The sequence below is a fragment of the Micropterus salmoides genome, unplaced genomic scaffold (genome assembly GCF_014851395.1).
Source record: "Micropterus salmoides isolate LMB-PRFRI ecotype aquatic unplaced genomic scaffold, ASM1485139v1 Ms_hic_scaffold_9, whole genome shotgun sequence".
NCBI classification, from domain to species: domain Eukaryota; kingdom Metazoa; phylum Chordata; class Actinopteri; order Centrarchiformes; family Centrarchidae; genus Micropterus; species Micropterus salmoides.
Genome location: NW_024044681.1, coordinates 22,105,822 through 22,119,806, shown reverse-complemented (window position 1 = coordinate 22,119,806; position 13,985 = coordinate 22,105,822).

The following is a 13,985-nucleotide window of genomic DNA, read 5'->3' as shown; positions in this document are numbered from 1 at the left end:
TGGTCAAAGATTTCATAGCGCACAATGGTGTTTCGGACATTTGGAGGTTCAAATTTAATAATCAAAAAGTATTCTTCTTCTCTAATGTCCACCACACTTACACTCGCATCGACTATTTTCTCTTAGACAATAGGCTGCTGGGTCATGTCAGCTCTTGCTCATATCATAGTATTATGATCTCAGACCATGGGGCTGTGTCATTTCACATAGCTCTACCCAACTGCCTTAGGCCCTCTCACAATTGGAGGCTTAACCCACTCCTCATTGCCAATGAACAATATGTAAATCATGTTTCTTCTCAAATTAACTTTTTCCTTGAAACCAACACCTCTCCGGAAGTTTCCCATTCGACCTTATGGGAGACCCTTAAGGCCTATCTTCGAGGGCAAATAACTGAATACTCTTCCAGGACAAAAAAAGCAAGAGACTCAAAATCCAATGACATCTCACGAGCCATTGCAAGGATTGATAGTCAATATTCCTCCTTTCTGTCCCCAACACTTTTCAAAGAGAGACTGCGATTACAGACAGAATATGACTTACTCTCCACGGATAAGGCCATTTATTTACTCACTAAAGCACGATTTAGAGTTTACGATTCAGGGGATAAGGCTGGCAGGCTACTTGCCCAACAAGCTTGCCAAGCCCAATCATCTCGCCTTATACCCAAGATTCATAGTCAAACAGGGGAAATTGTCACAAACCACTTGGAAATTAACGACACCTTCAAACAATACTACAGTAAATTATACAGCTCTGAATGTGATGGTAACTTTTCACAGCTCAATCACTTCATTTCATCATTTTCCCTCTGTTCCAGCTGAACAACAACCTTTACTGGGAGGTGCGATTTCCAAGACAGAGATTCTAAAAGCTATCAATTCCCTAAAAGGCAACAAGCCTCCTGGTCCAGATGGGTATTCCCATTTTATATTTTTTATAAAAAAATTTGCACCCACGCTTCTACCAAAAGGGGATAAAAATCCACTTCAGTGCTCCTCCTACCGTCCAATTTCTCTCCTGAATGTAGATTATAAAATTTTATCCAAGGTTTTGGCGGCTAGATTGGAGACAGTTATCCCACAAGTTATTGCAGCGGACCAATCAGGTTTCATCCTAAATAGGCACTCTAGTTTAAATTCCGAAGACTTTTCAATATTGTTTATTCCCCTCCATCCCCCTGGAAATGGTTATATCTCTAGACGCTGAAAAAGCGTTCAACCAAGTTGAATGGCAATATTTGTTTGCAACTCTGAAATAATTCGGGTGTGGAGACTCCTTCATCTCCTGGATTAAGCTCCTCTACTCTCATCCTACAGCCACAATAATTACTAACGGACAGCAATCAGAGTATTTTTCTCTTGACGAGGCACACATCAAGCCTGCAGTCTGTCTCCACTGCTTTTCGCCATGGCCATTGCTCTTAGACAGTCAGGGGACTTCCGGAGCATAGAGCATTGGGGTGAAATGATCCCTTTATGCAGATGACATTATTTTATATGTCCTAGACCCACTAAGCTCTGTCCCCTCCATTCTCAACATCCTGTCTCAATTCGGAAACCTCTCCAGCTATAAAATCAATCTAGAAAAAAGAGAGATGTTCACCTCTTAATCAAGCAGATGCTTCAATCTCTGCATCACATTTCCCATTTAGAGTAGTCACCAAGGGCTTCAAATATCTTGGGGTAGAGATTACGCCTGCTTTTTACCCTCTTTACCAAGAATTTCAACATCTTGTTTGAAAAATGTAAAAAAGACATGGCTAGATGGGGGAATCTCCCGCTGTCCCTAGCAAGGCAAATTAATCTTATCAAAATGGTCATGTTACCTAAATTTCTTTATCTCTTTCAAAATATCCCTATCCTGATTTAAAAAATCATTATTTAGCTCATTAGAGAGTAGTATATGTTCTTTTATCTGGAACGGTAAACCACCCAGGATCAAAAGAAGCACCCTCCAAAGACCTAAAAAGCTGGCTGGCCTAGCTCTACCTAACTTTATTTACTATTATTGGGCATGTAATATAAAGACAATGCTACACTGGATGGGGAGAGGGGGTCCCAATGGGCACGAGGCCTGGACACAAATGGAGCTTTCCTCCAGCTTGTTTGATTTAGGCTCCACACTCTGTGCCCCTTCCCCTCCCCCTCAAAGCCAATTTTGCGCCAACCCAGTGATCTATCACTCTATTAGAATTTGGTCTCAATTTAGAAGACATTTTAAATTACAGACAACGTCAGTGCATTCTCCCATAAAGAATAATTATAATTTTCCACCTTCTCTCTCAGACTCTACCTTCGGAACGTGGTCCTCGAAGGGCATTAAGTCCATTTCCAATCTTTATGTAGACGGCAAGTTCTGATTGTTTGCCCAACTCTCTCAATTATTCGATTTACCTACTTCTCACTTCTTCAGATTTCTTCAAATTAAGCACTTTGTCCAGAAAAGCACAACCTTCTTTTCAGATTTTCCAGCGAGCAACATAGTTGACCATATCCTTTCGTTATCCCCTTCACATAAAGGTCTAATCTCGACTCTCTACAACAGTATATGCAATGTCTCCACGCATTCTCTGCAGGATGTCAGAAGACTTTGGGAGAATGATCTCGGGGTAGAATTTACAGATGTTCACTGGAAAGCTGTGCTTGACTCAGTTCATACATCATCTCCTTGCGCCAGACACCACGTGATACAACTTAAAATAGTTCTAAGAGCGCACTTGACCAAGACGAGGCTGGTGAAAATCTTCCCTAATGTGGATCCTGCGTGCCCTCGCTGTAAAGGCCAGCCAGCGGATTATGTACATATGTTCTAGTCCTGCCCTAAAATTAATACGTACTGGGCCAATATCTTTGGCGCGTACACTAAGACGCTCCAAAAATACATTACTCCCAATCCTGTAACTGCCCTATTTGGATTCACCCCTGAAAATCACCCCCAAAATCACCCTCTTATAGCATTCACTTCCCTGATTGCCAGGCATCTCATCCTGCTCTCCTGGAAGGAGCAAGCACCACCCAGCTTCACAAGGTGGATAAGAGGTGTAATGCATTTCCTGAAGCTTGAGAAGATCAGATATGCACTCAATGGCTCCTTGCAAGCTTTCGGGAAGGTCTGGGCCCCCTTTTTAGAGTACTATGAGAGTTTGCAAACACGATTAAATATGGATGGAGTTGTCATCAAAGTGAATTATGATTAATATGATTTTTTATTGTTTTGACTGGACTTATCTAGATAGCTTCTTTTGATTATTGTTATTATATTATTCCTCTTTTATGTCCTCCACTCATTCCTTCACTGTACTGGTAATCACTTATTTTGTAACATCATGCTATACTGTATATACCTCTGTAATCCTTTGTAGCATGGCACATAGCATTAGTTATGAATTTAATAAATTTATGATAATTAATACCCAATTATGAATTTTAATATTCATAAAATCAAAATTATTCCTCGTTTCAGGGCACCACCGGAGTTGTTATAATCCTAGAGTCTCCGGACCTCTAGGTAGCTTTTAATAATTATACAATTATTACTAGTGATCAGTTAGTTAATAATCGCTCAATTATCTTAAATCAATCAGTCAGTCTCATATCTAAAGGGTCAATTCTCTTGGCAGGGACGTAGAAATAGGCAACACACACAGTTCTTGATTATATTACAGTGAATTTATTCTAACTAATGATATAAAAGGGTGGTTAAATACAGGGAAAATAAACAATTGCTGAACAATGACAAATGGAGGTTCGATTGTGGGAAGCATTTGACTCATACGGCATAGGAGAACTAATAAAAGTAAGCAATAAGTTTAGGAGTTAAAAGGAAATATTAACCTTACGGGACATATCTGACCACAGAATGTTGGTTAGGTCTTACGGCTTGTCGACGGCCTGCTTTGGCCTGTTGCACGGGTCCGACGCTAGCTGCCCGATCCTGGCTTTTTGCTAGGGATTCTCCGGGGTTCTCCGTGTCTGACTGAAGAAAACGCCGTCCTCCGTATGGCAATTTGGCTGTTTTCAGGTTTCCTTCGTTGCCGCTGGCGAGACCACCCCAGATAGCAGCTCACTCTGGGCCGAATCCACCTCCAAACCGGCAGATCCGTGTAACAGTCACGCCGGTTTTACTGCCCCGTTCCAGATATAGCATGTAGCACAGCATGTAGTCTGTGTACACTCAGGAGTGGGCGTGAGCATCCATCAGTCGGCAGAATCATAATAGTTCTGGCCCGGACTCGTCGGAACGAGCGCGCGAATTGTTTCTTTTTTTTTCTTTCGAACCGGTTCATACCAGTCGGCAGAATCGTAGTTGTTCTGGCCCAGGGCCGTCGGAACGAGCGCGCGAACTGTTTGCCTTTCTTTGGATCAGTTCGGACTGGAAGCTTTGGGTAAAGAGTTTATAACGGTAAGTTGAACGATGTTACAGTCAAACAGTTTAGTGAGATTGTTTTTAATAGTGGTGTAATGCTTGTTAACATCGTCACATCGGAATGTTTTGACCGGGTTTTAACTTCTTAAAATAGCTAAAACTGTTGAAGAGGCATTGGCTAACGTTAGCTTTTTAGCTGGGTTAGCTAAATTAACTGAATGAACGGATAGCTAAGCTAGCTAGCATTAATAAACAACTTTGTGTGCAGCTAGCACAAAACTTTAATGCTGTTTAACGTTAGTTAACTTACAACGATGTTGTAACGTTAGTTTCCAACAACACCAATTGACAGCACCTGTCTCCTTTTTTAGGTTCAATCTTTTCTTCACCACTGGCTGAGAGTCCGGGATTATAGGGTAAGTTAAATTAATTTAAGTATTTTTGGCTTTGTTTGATTTTCAAATCTTGGCTATATTTAAGCATAACGTTATAAAGTTATGATAGGTAAGTTAAGTGTTTAAAAAATCAAAGCCATCTAAAGAAGTTGGAATTTTCATCTGACATTAATCAAAACGTAAATTCATTATGACAAATAAGGTCTATGGGCGGGAAATCTCCTCTCTCCGTGTCTTTTCATTGACTTTGTATGAAATCACACTGCGGTATTATGGTTGAGGAGCAGTTCCTGATTCATTCTGGATATTTATTTGGGGCGTTTTCCGAGGGATATAGTGTGCTATGTTAAGCTTACCAAGTGTTTACCCTCAGATTTCTGTCAGGAGCTGTAAGAAATGTTATTTTGTCTAGAGGCTGATGGTTCTCAGTAATTAATCAAATTGTACAGTTAAAAATTACAATGAGGTTCATGATATCAGTACACTGAGATGGCTGGCAGTGGTACAATCAGCATTACTCATTCTTTTTAATTTGCCTCACATTTGTTTGTTGCAGGCTTTGTACATAACATTACTACCACTGGGGTTTGTTCCAAAATCACAATGCAGTGCAAACCTGTAACATTAGCAGAGCTGAGCTCCTGGGGTCATTTGTCATGCAGGGTAACGTTACCCACTGTGTCTTAAAATAATTAAAAACTCATTGAATTTAATATTCTCAAAATAAGGCTCTTACATTTATTTACAAAGGTCTTAATTTTTTTATTGTCCTTTTCATATGATTATATAGATACAGGTAACGTTACACATAACTGTCAAATGTAAAAAATGTTTTGTGTGTTTTGACTACTTTTTACATTTTGTCTGACTTCCGGTCAGCTCTGCTGTACTAGTAACCTCACCACCGATCTGCATACAGTGCTCTTTCATCCTTATTTTAGCAACTTTCACAGATAACATTCTGTTAATAGTATTTACTGTTCAATCTTGGAATATACTTTCAATGGTTTTCTCAAACACAGTGGCCAAACAGATTAATTGGAAAGGAGTAAAGGGAAAAGAAATATTTTAAAGAAATGCTAACAAGAACTCTGTTGATCAGTAAGTATTTTAGTATACATAATATATGTGGAGGTGACTAGTAGATGAGAACGAATTTTTATGTAAAATAAAATATTTAAATAGTATATTTTAATATATCAGGGATGTAACTTTAAAGCCAAAAAATAAAAAAATAAAAAATACTTTGATAGCGGTGGTGAAATAGATCTCAGTCATGACAGCACCGGTTACTCACATAATCACTTCCTCTTTGTAGATTTGCCAGCAAAATAAAAGCACGAGAAGCTTGTTTGCTGTAATGTTTTACATGGAGTTGAATTGAGAGCTTTTACTTATTTACTTTTTTACTAAACGTGATTCCCCTAAATGTCCTCTGCCTGGAGATACTGGGGAAATGTTGGTACCCGCCAATGCCTTTCCATGACCTGATACAGAATCCACACAGATAAATTTGTAATGATAAGATGCACTGAGATTTAAGGCTGATCCAATACAATCCAGATGTGGTTTGATAATTGTTCAGTTCATAATCAGAATGATTTTTTTAATAATTAGTTATTCATGAGTGAAATTCTATTTGTTTGAGTTACTAAATTAAATGCTATAGAAAATTAGGTCTACTGCCACACCAACAATAGTAAACATGGGCATTGAGTACTTTTTTCAACCCTCTAAAGCATTTCTCAAAAAAGTTGGTTATTAGCTTGGCTTACAGATAATTTTCAAAATGTCTGTTAATGACAGCTCATCAACCAATTGACCTTCTCTCTTAACAGAGGCTGTACGGAAGAACCAAGCTGCTAGCAGCGCATCGGACAACAAAATTAACCAGCACGCCATCCGCTGGTTCAACCTGGCCTCTGACCGTGGAGGTGGCTGCAAAGAACGTGCCATGGCCAGAGAGGCATTAACCGTGGTAAATCTGTATTTACCCTCTTTTTGAAACGCTCCATTTTAGCACCTGTCTCGTTAAAGCCCCCATCCTGAAAAAGCCCAGTCTGCTCTGATTGGCTTGCGAGAAAAATATGCCACAGCTTTGCAAAGATGGTACTTAACCTTGAGTGGGGATACTCAGATGGGGAAGGCAGTGGTTTAATAAAGTTGTATCTTATTTTATCTTATATTCTAATAAGCCTGCATGTGACATAGGAAGGAGAACCAAATCTGAATGGCTTGTTGAAGCACATGTTTTGTGATCTAGGCAACCCACAAAAATCTGTCTGGGTTGTCTTATTTCACAGTTTGATACCCAAATGGGGAGAGAAAAGGGGAGTTTTTCATGATGTCTCCCCTCTAGGGCTGGACGTCTAATTGAAGTAATTGAAACCCAAATTCCGAGCTCTAACAGCTGTTAGTTACCATTTCAGTTATTTAGTTGTTTTATTTCCTGTTAAAATGTCCCCCAGTGTGTGTGTTTATGTACTTTCCCCTTAAAAAACTGTGTGTAGTCAGTGACTCCGCCCTGTCCTGCTCAGCTCCCAGAGTCTGGAGCACAGGGAGATGTTAGCTAGTGCTAACTTCCTTAATTTTCCAGCAGCATTTATTTATGGACACACTTTGACCCACACTGATCATTTATTGCCACACTTACAACAACCTCGCTCACTTTCACCGTCACTTTCAGCTGCTCACTCTCTCACATTTGGTCACATGCACACAACACTGTTACACGAGATTAATGCGCATTGATATTAATTGATCATGTGAAATATTAGTAGCGGCACTCATTCAGTGAGCAGTGGCAATATGCCAAATTTAGGGGGAGTACGTCTGTTGTGTGCACTTCAACATTATCTTATCAATTAACATTTACTTAATCGTTTTTTGACATTTGTGAGTCTAAAAAACCACCCCACCTACAATAGTTGAGCATGTTTGCGGTACAAGCCTGGTCAGTGAACTAGGAGGGCAAAAAAAACTATATAATCATTCATTAGTTGTAATCGCGGTAAAATGTTGATTTTAGGTCAAATCTTCCAGCCCTAGTCTAGTCCAGCCCCCTTTAAAATGACTAATCTCTGTGGATTTTATGTAATTTGTGATTGCCATTATCAGTTGAGTAATCACCCATTCTTTTATCCTTTGCAAAAATTAACACATCGGCCATCCCCCACTCTTCCACTACTGATTTGTTGGGTGTCATGTGAGGGTTATGGCATTCCCACCTCTCCACTTGCCTCATCAATGTTTCCCGTAAAGCCACCAAACAATGTGTATGAACATTTTACATTTTTTTCAGGGTTTCACATGACTAGTTGGAGTTGGATATTGTATTTTGCCTATAAAATCTTTGTCGCTTGTCGTTAATTAAAACGTTATCTTGTGTGTTTAGGCCGTAGAATCTCGTGTGTCTCCTGGCTTTAGCTTTATATGTTTCTCAGGGAGAAAGAAATCTTACTTTCTTACCATCATCATTATTAATGGTACACTACACTATGCAAGACTGCTAGCAATGTCAATGTATTGAGCTTTTTAACTAAGCCACACTGTTGCTATTATTAGAGTTTAATACTTCTGCATTCATTTAAAAATAACACCTGTGTCATAGGTGTGTGGTTACTGTACAGTTACTAGAAACTAATTGTCACCTGCAAGTCAACTGGAGTGAAGTTTCTTGTTCCTACAGTTGTTAAAGACAGAAATGAGCTGTAAAATGTGTTTATTAGATTGATTGTTAGTTTGGCAATTATCTACTTTGTTTTAAGTTTCATTTCAAATAAAATTTAAAATGTGTATTTTAAATAAAATTTAAAATGTGTCACTCATCCGTTCTATCACTTTCTTTGTTGAAATTCTGTGTAGGACAAATAGAAACAGTCTTTGTAACAGAGTGTAACAGTAGTTTTGACTGTCCATGCTTTTTAAAGAAAAAAGAAAAAAGTAATCGAGTTTAAAATGCAAGGAAAAAGAAAACGAAAGTAAAACAAGAAATCTTAGTGTACCTTTAGTGATATACAAGTCACTATTTGTTATACATTATATAGACCAGCTCCTGCCATAACAAAAAAATCCACATTTTTGTATATGTTTTGTGGGTATAGATCAAGGTTATGAAAGAGGCCAGAACTAATAAATGGAGCTGGCCCAGTGCCGGCCCAGTGCCAGTCCAGATGTGAAAACCGGATCCTCAACAGTATCTTAGAGACTCTGGGCCAGATCCAGTATGGAACTGGTCCAGGTCTGTAGTCATTTGGGCCAAATGACTACATAATAATTGTCATCCGTTCTGGAGCTGGACCAGTGCCGGCCCAGATGTGAAAACCGGATCCGCACAGGCATTGGCCCATTGTGCTAAAGGACACCGGCCCGGGTCCGTTTTAAAGATCTGTCCCAGAACTTATGAAGGATTGCATGATTTTTGCTATCTGGGACGTGGCTTGGTCTGACCTCGGTGAAGTTGGCTCAACGAAAAAGCTTAAAAATGGAACTTGGTCGTTCCTGAATTAGTCCGGTGTAACTTAACGGACTGATAACTTTAACAAAACAAAAGAAAGAAAGAAAATAAAACAAACCGAGGGGCAGATCGATGTTGCGGCACTTCGCGTGTGTAGCTTCAAGCGAACAAAGGCCTGTTGCGCTGGTAGGACTCTTAGGCGTTGCCTGGCGAGGCACGCCGGACGTATGCCGAAGTATCCAGAGAGCAGACCGGAAGGCCAGGGCACAAGGGGAGGAGAAGAGCAGAGAGCCGAGAGAGAGAGCGAACAACGTCGCGTGTCACTCTTTTGTTGCCTGGGCCATGGTTCCCCAGAGGGCGTTTCAGGTTTCCAGAGGGACTGCCTTTCTAAACTTAATGTCTAAAAGAAAAGAAATCTATTTGCGCGTATTATAATCAAATATATTCCACAAACGAACCTCAATGGTCAAACGGTTGTACCGTTCTAAGTTAAGCATTTGGTAACAGGAAACAATTGTCACATTATTGGTCAGGATATTTATACATTTAACGGCATTTCCAACAATGGTAATACTTATTTCGTCCACTTGGGGGAGCTCAGGTTACATGAGGAAAGCTTAGATTAATCCAAGACCATCTCTCCTTAGGAACTGGGGAATTTAGTTATTCAGCCTTAAATTCAAGTTGGCGATTAAGAGTATAGTAAGACATTTCTTTATCATCATTTCTAAAGGAATTTTGTAGGAAAGTATTATGAACAAGCATTGATTACACATTAGATGAGGGAGTGTCTTGCTGAAAATACAAAACACTGCAAAAGTAACTTATTTAGATTCTTTTCAGCACTAATATCAGCAACAGATAGCAACAACATGGTAACATAACTACTCAAATAGAGGCAAACGTAATCAAGTAACTAAAAGATTTAATTAAACTTAATTAAATGCTTTGAGTCTTTGGAGACTGCAGTCTTTGTTTATGTAAAGTTCGGCTTCCTGGGTTATGTCACAAGCGGGTGAGACCAGGAGTATCCCTTTGATGGGGTAATGAAACACAGACCCAGTATAGTTGCCATGGTTACGTGTGTGTGTGGGGGGCAGTTTTGATAGGGTTAGCAGGGAAATGCTAATCGCTGGTTCGTGTCCCTTTGTCAGTTTAACAGTCAGGGGGTATCTTTCATATTGGTCAATATCTGTAAAATACAGCCATAATGCGTTTGTATACATTTGGTCCAATATGTGCTGTAGAAAAAGCTACATGGTTTAATTGAAATTCAATAAAAATTGTTAAATATAAAGTAAACGTAAGTGACAGCTACTTGAATTTCTTTAATTTTTAATTTTAAGGCTAGCAATTATTTAAGTAAACTGATATAAACATTAACTACACCAAAACCAAACACATTTTGTTCTGCCTTCTGATTTATAATCAGTAAAACTGGTTTGTATGAACTTTTATTTTGAAAGATGAACCTTTATTTTGTTACTGCAAGAGACATGCCTTGCAGGCTGGATTAGGAAACCCCAATTGAAAGTTGCAGGCATGGATGTGTACGTGGTGAAGGTTTCTCCTGTGTTTTCGCTTTTCTTTGTCCCCCAAAAGCAATGGCTGTAAGTGTTTTGGCTGTTACATTATTTGACATGTATAAGTGACCTAGGTTTACTTTCTGTGTACAATGTTAGTTGTAAATGCACAGAATTAACAGGAATTTATTCTAGTGTGACAGAGATGCTAATTTGTGATAAAGTTAGGCTAGATGCTAACGGTAACACATTATTTGCATGTAATTTGGTTGATGGCTAATGTTAGCTCTTATTGGCCAGTTGTTTTGTAGTCATACAGCAACTTTATTGTTTGTTTGTTATCAAAGAGACATTATAAGTATTTTCTGCCTTTTGTTTATTTATTATTTCAGTTTCACTCTTAAGTTTTCACCTGTCAAACAGGAAGAACAAAGTCAATAAAGGAGCAACGCGCTCGCTTCCTGGCTCGTGAAAATTGAGTTTGGCTGGGTATTTACTTACGTTAACATACAAGCTGTATATAATACGTAACGGGAACAGTACACATTTGTATTTAGTGAAGCCATTATTGCAGTTGCAAAAGTAACTTTTCAACACATTTAAAAACCTATTACATTCAATAATAAACCCACTTGCCATAATTTTATCTAATTAATCTAATCAAACTAACAAAAAATCATTACACACTGTTATATATAACAAATATATAAACTGCTTACAAAAGCTAAAGTGATTAAAATTTAATTTATAGACTTATTCAAATAAAGAAGTATTCAGATAACAAATCTTCAGAACTATATCACTTTGAATTAATAAGAACACTCGCTAATTATGTGTTGTGTGCCTAAAATGAAGTGTGGACCATGCTGTGAAAAACCCTTGTAAATCAAACGACGATTGAAAGAAATGGCTAATTTCCTGTTGCCACTAGGTGGTGCTATGACAATAAGTGAATCATATAAAGTTTGGTACAGATGTGAGCATGTACAGTGAAGCTATAACAACTTCCTGTTTCATGGTGAGTCATCAATCTTTGAGTCCACACCATTGTACACGCCCATCAACAAAAACTCACAAATAGTACGACTTTTCATCGTTAATGCCTTAAGAATGTACAGCAAGAATTTGAAGTCGCTCTGATTTATTCTCTAGGAGTGGTTTGTTAAAGTACAGACTGTGTAATAGGCCATAAATGGCTGAAATTCCACGTTCAAATCAAAATGGCTGACTTCCTATTGGGTTTTGAGTGTGGCTCCAAGAGGCGTTTTCACACGACTTGGGATGAGACATGTGCAACAGTATATATTGCCCTCAGTTGTGTTCAGTCATTGTTGCATTGTACTGTGTATCAGGTAGACAGAGTGCAACGGTAGACAAACTGAGGAATGGACCCAAAATGCAGACACTAGAAAATAGAAACAATCACTAACAGAAATGTCCAAACAAAAGGCAAAGGTAATCCAAACACAGGGGGTAAATCCAATTAAGGAAGAGTAATCCAAGAAAAATCCGGAAATTCAGTGGAAAACAGGGCATGAGGCAGAACACTCAACATTAGACTACAACAAAGACTGAACACAATATACACTGGCACAAACCACACACACACACACAGAAGCAGGCAGGACAATTAGTCACAGGTGAGACACATTAGGAAAGAGGGCAGACAGGAAACAAAGCTAGACAAGAACACCAAACACCAATGATTACAAAATAAAACAGGAAGTAAAGCCACTGACAATACACAAGGAAATGTGAAACCAGACAGAGAACAAGGAACCTATGATCAACTAACCAAATCGAAACAAGAACACAGAGGCAAAGCGTAAAACAGGAATGGACATTAACAAAATAACAGAAAAACACCACACTCAATCAAGTCCAAGGTCGTGACAAGACGTAGGAGAAAGACTTTAGTTTTTACCTTAGACAATCCTCTTTCTCCAACATCATAAACAATAACAATAGCAAAATACTTTTTACCATAGTTGACAAACAAACAACATAACCTACATATTGTAATGACAAAATGTGGGAAGTGATGTGTAGTTACAGGTGGACCCAAGTGCAGAGAAAGACTCCGGTAGCGGGGGAAGACGTTTACAGATTTTATTCTCAAAAAACTCAAGAATTCAGTCCGGACTGAGTGAGTGGGTACAAGCAGGGGGTCAGGCCGTGGCAGCGGGTTGTCTGGTAGAATATCCTCGGAGGTAGTGGAGCTGATACTTTTCTAGAGGGTCAGTTTCTTGGGAATGATTTGGAGAGGGCAGAAGAGAACACAGGTGAGTGAAAGCGCACAACAAGAATCTAAAAACTATGAGAAGACAAACTAGCCTGAAGACCTCAACCGTGTATTGGCAAAGAATAATCTAGCGACGAGCAACAGGTGGCCGGCAGTTGATAAACACTCTGGGATGAGCTGATGAAAAACAGCTGTGCTGCCTCCAATATACCCAACTCATGCGGAGGGTCCGCCATATTGAGTGCCATCCGAAACCAATCTAGTGTATGCGGTCCAATGCAGTGAGGAATGCACAGACCTGTATATTGGGGAGACTAAACAACCACTACACAAACGCATGGCTCAACACAGAAGGGCCAACTCCTCAGGTCAAGACTCTGCAGTCTACTTACATCTGAAGGACAGAGGACACTCGTTTGAGGACCACCAGGTGCACATTTTAGACAGAGAAGATGGATGGTTTGAAAGAGGTGTCAAGGAAGCCATCTACACCAGGGTTGAGAAGCCGTCATTGAACAGGGGAGGGGGTCTACGCCACCACTTATCCCCCACTTACAATGCTGTCCTTTCATCACTTCCCAGGAAACTCAAAAAACGTAACCTATTGGCCTCAGGTGAAGATACCAACGATAGTCGTTCAGTCTTGGCCACGGGTAGTCTTAACGACTGTAACGACTGTCGTCACAGCAAGAAGGAACACTAACGAACCAGCGGTATCGATGACCCGGGCCAACAACCCCACTGAGGTTAAATAGCTGAGTTTCCCTGCCAGTCAGTCAGAACTGAAGAAGTCCTTTGGATGTGAGACGAAACGTCTTCCAGTATCTTCAACCAAGTCCAGTTGCCCTTGATTTTAACCTTCGTTGGACATCCGAAACCAGTGAGGACGGAGTGGTAGTGGGTTGTTAAACCCTACAATGCCGAGTGAGCACTAACGCCGGCTTGTTGAAGGTGTGTAACACCCTTTGCTGAACGATGGTGGACCTTTCTTTCAAATATGA